This window comes from Bison bison, unplaced genomic scaffold (assembly GCF_000754665.1).
Source record: "Bison bison bison isolate TAMUID 2011002044 unplaced genomic scaffold, Bison_UMD1.0 scf7180017864345, whole genome shotgun sequence".
Classification (NCBI taxonomy): Eukaryota; Metazoa; Chordata; class Mammalia; order Artiodactyla; family Bovidae; genus Bison; species Bison bison.
Window position 1 is genome coordinate 3,818,484 of NW_011494917.1, and position 4,695 is coordinate 3,823,178.

Genomic DNA, 4,695 nt, shown 5'->3' on the forward strand with positions numbered 1-4,695 from the left:
ACTTACAAGCTGTATGTTTTTGACTGAGGTTCTTACCTCTCCTGTGACTTAAGTTTCCTCATATTGGGAACAGTAATAGTACCAACTTCCTGTGAGGATTCAGTGAGGCAATATGTACACGTGTAAGTAGCGGCAGGCACAAACATGAGCTGTGTTGTTGCTTGTGCACGCATGCTCAGTCATGTCTGACTCTTTGTGACCCCATGGACTGTAGCCCACCAGGCTTCTCTGGTCATAGGATTCTCCAGGCAAGAATACTGGAGTGGGTTGCCATATCCTTCTCCAGGGGATCTTCCTGACCCAGGGTTTGAACCTTCATCTCTCGAGTCTCCTGAACTGGCAGGCAGATTCTTTACCCCTGCACCACCCAGGAAGCTCATGTTGTTACTATCGCACACTTATTCCTAACCAGCTCTGAGGGTGTGTGTGACTGGACATGTTTGTAAGTGTGTATACGTGTGAGTGTGTCTTGTGTGTCCTGCTAAGACTTTAAATAGTTCAAGGTACAAAGAGAGGAAAAAGACTGCTTCCTGGTACTGATGGAAGCCTAGGTGGTGGTGTTCAATCGCTCAGTCATGTCCGACTCTTTGTGACCCCACGGACTGCAGCAGGCCAGGCTTCCTTGTTCTTCACCATCTCCTGGAGATTGCTCAAACTCATGTCCTTTGAATCGCTGATGCCATCCAACCATCTCGTCCTCTGTTGTCACCTTCTCCTCCTGCCTTCAATCTTTCCCAGTGTCAGGGTCTTTTCTAAGGAGTCAGCTCTTCGTATCAGGTGGCCAAACTATTGGAGCTTCAATTTCAGCATCAGTCCCTCCAATGAATATTCAGGGTTGATTTCTGGAGGTTTAGATATTCAGGTCTGCCCATCCTTCAGTTCAGCTCCTAGTGGCTGGGCCCCAGGGAAGGTGATGGCCCACGGGGAGTGACCGCGGTGAGTGAGCGCCCTTATCCTTAGGAGATCAGACCCCTCTTTACAAAGCTGCTTGGCCCAAGGGAACTCTGTGGTGCTGTTTTATCTGTCGGTAAAAGAACCTCTCTCCCCATGGGTCAGTCTGTTTTCCAACTCTCAGCCCTGATTTTAGCCATTATTGTAAAACAGCCTGGATGAGGCCACTCATTCAGTCTCTGATAGCCAGGTTCAGAAGTCCTGGCGTTGAATCAGAGCCTTCTTCACTTTGACTCCCCCCACTCATCGGCTGTTTTCAGTCCTGGGGGAGCCTCAGTGAAGAGCTCTTACTCCTCCACTGCGCAGTTGCTCAAGGGTCTGAGGGAGCGACCAGACCTTCTCCCAGGACTCCAGGCTCAGCCCTTCAGCTGCATTTTCAGCACCTCCACTCGCCACCTAACAGACATCTGAGACTCTCGCGTCCAAACTGGGTTCCTGCTCTTCCTCCCCGGACCTCTTGACTGATGACAAAGCCTTTGGGGTCATGTGACACTTTTCTGTCTTTCCCACCCTACATCAGCCCACCGAAGGACCTCCCCACTTCTCACCCTCTCTGAGTCCTGTCACTTCCCCTCCCGGCCCAAGCCACCATCACATCTTGCTTGGGTTACTGAGGTGGCCTCTAGCATGTCTGTTCTTCACAGGGTAGCCAGTTTGCAAGACACAAATCACATCATCTCACTCCCCCTGATACATCCCTTCGAGAGCTCCCATCTCTTAGATTAAAAGCCAAGATCTGGGATTTCCTTGGCGGTCCAGTGGCTAAGTACAGGGGGCCTGGGTTCATTCCCTGGTCAGGGAACTAGATCCCACATGGCCACAACTAAAGATCCTATGCGCTACAACTAAGACCCCATGCAGCCAAATAAATAAATACATTAGAAAAAAAAAAAAAAGCCAAGGCCTTTTCAGGGCCTGTGCGGTCCTTCCTGACTGGCCCTCCATGCCTCCCATCTCCTTCCCCCTCCCCTCTTCGCCCCTGCCACCCTGGTCTCAGTGCTGTCCCACCCAAGGCCTTTGCTCTCCTTGTCCCATGGGCCTGCTCCCCAGGTATCTGCCTGGCTCACAACCCCTCACCTCCTTCCCACCGCTGTCTCAGTGAGGCCTGTCCCCACCGTTCTGCTTACTGTCACCCGCCCCATCACGGCATTTCCCATCTCCCTTAAGCTTCTCCACTTTCCCTTTTTTCCAGAGCACGTATCGCTTCCCTAACATTTTGTTGTTCAGTCACTCAGTCGTGTCCGACTCTGCGACCCCATGGACTGCAGCACACCAGGCTTCCCTGTCCTTCACCATCTCCCAGAGTTCGCTCCCTAACATACAACATGCTTTATTCACTTGTTACCGGCGTTGTCTGTCTCCTCTCACTAGGATGTAAGCTCCTGTAGGGCAGGGATCTTTGTTTTCTTCACTGGTCAGCCCGCACCTAGAACCATTACCATGGTAGGTAATGCTGCGTATTTACTGAATGGAAGAGTTCCTTCCAGAGCTCATAGCCGGTGTGGTTTCTAGGTCCTCCTCCACAGTCTTGGCTGTCCGCTGCCGTGCTGTTAGGGTGTCAAGAGCTCCGGCTTGTGCGTGAGGCCACCTCCCCGCACTGCATGGGGGTCTGAGACCACTTAACCCTGGGGGCCCTGGAGCGCCATCTCCAAAAACGGGCAGGGCGTTCCTTTGCTTTCTAACTGGGGCCTCACATTTTCTCCAGCTCCTCCCAGTAAGTTTTTATTGGGCTGCCGGCCATTTCCTATTAACTGTGTCCTCTTCAAATCATGGACACAAATGTTAAACCAGAGAGCGCTGAGGACGGGGCCCTGAGACCGCCCCCTCTGCTCTGTGACTCTCCCTCTTAGCTCCTTGAGACCCCTCCTTCTTGGCTCTCAGAACCCCTCCCCTTGACTCTTGAGGCCCCGCCCCTTGACTCTTGAGGCCCCACCCCCTCAATTTTCTACTATCCCCCTTCTCTTTGGCTCCCTGAGACTTCCGCCCTCCTCAAGGTCTACCCTCTTCTTTAAGGGGTGGGTGGAGCAGTCCTGCCCTCCATGACCTGCTCTTCCAGGAATCCACATAGCCTGTCAGTTCTCCCAGATGCTTCCCAACCATCACAGGACATGTCCTGGAATTCTGGCCAGCACCAGTATCAAAACCACCAGGGCTATAAGTTTTCACCTCTGCCTTCTCTCCTTTTACTTAAATCAGGAAAATGTTCTCCTCTTTTCACATTTGGGGTTCTACTCTGTCTTCTCTAGACTTCACTGATTTGTAGAATACTTTGAGTTGTATTATATGTATTATGTATACATATGTGTATTATATAATACATATGTATTATATGTTTGTAACAAATGTGCCATATTGAATGTATTCATCATAGCCGTCTTGTGCAGTAAACGCTATTCTCTGCATTTACAGATGATATCACTGAGGCTCAGAGAAAGCAAAGGTCTTAGTTAAAGTCAGACAATTAATAAGTGGCCAAGCTCAGACTTGAACCGGTATCTCCCGTCCCCAAGTATGGCATTCTTTTACAATACTGGCTGCTGTGTGGGCAGAAAGTCTTGCGTAGTTTGGAAGACGAGCGCTCAGTGCACTAGTCTGTAAAGAATCTGCCTGCAAAGCAGGAGACCCAGGTTGGATCCCTGGGTCAGGAATCCCCTGGAGGAGGAAGTGGCAACCCACTCCAGTGTTCTTGCCTGGAGAATCCCATGGACAGAGAAGCCTGGCGGGCTGTAGTCTATGGGGTGGCGAAGAGTCAGACGCGACTGAGCTACTAACGCTTTCACTTTTCCTTCTCAAAGCCTTTTCCTCAGCTGTAGTTAAATATGCATGTTCTCCATGATCCAAGAAGGAGAGTGAGGAGAGGGAGGGAGGGGAAAGCTGGCTTTCTGTCATTTACTGAGCACTTACTGTGTACCCAGAACAAAGTATTTTACTTTCATTTTTAAACTTAAAGATTCACCAAAACCTGGTAAAGTATTATTATCCTATTTTTCAACAAAGAAAACCAGACCTTGTAGAGATTGGTAACTGGCTTAGGCCATGGTTTCTAAGCACCATATTTGGGATTCAGACTACATCCGCTCAGTTCCAAGTCTAAACCGCCCTGTACCAGAGGGGATTAGCAAGAGATGTCATCTTTCTAGTCTTTACAACTCAAGTTCTTAGCGGTTCCTTCAAATATTCCGAGAACAAAGAAACTATTTAAAAGAACAAAGAAATAATCTTTAGAGTTTCTAATTGCTAAAAGGAAATTCATTCAGATGAAAAGACATCCTTAATTAAAAGCTTACTGGACTCATTTTCAAGTGTCATATAGAATGGCTTTGAATTAACCTCCCTCAGATTGTCAGTATGGTGTGAAACAAAGCAGGTAACTGTTATAACCGATGCTGTATTCTTTTCAGGTGGTTCAACTTAGCGTCTCAGTAGAAGCATGTATTTTGAGTGTGCCCCAGCAGAGTGCTAAGACACCTGTGTTCTTAACATGTTTGAGCACATGTATTCAATTTCACTTTTCCCTTTCATGCATTGGAGAAGGAAATGGCAACCCACTCCAGCGTTCTTGCCTGGAGAATCCCAGGGATGGGGGAGGCTGGTGGGCTGCTGTCTATGGGGTCGTATAGAGTCAAGACATGACTGAAGCGACTTAGCAGCAGCATAGGCCACCTTTGCAGTGGTAAAGAATCCACCTGCAATGTAGGAGACCTGGGTTCAATCCCTGGGTCTGGAAGATCCCCTGGAGAAGGA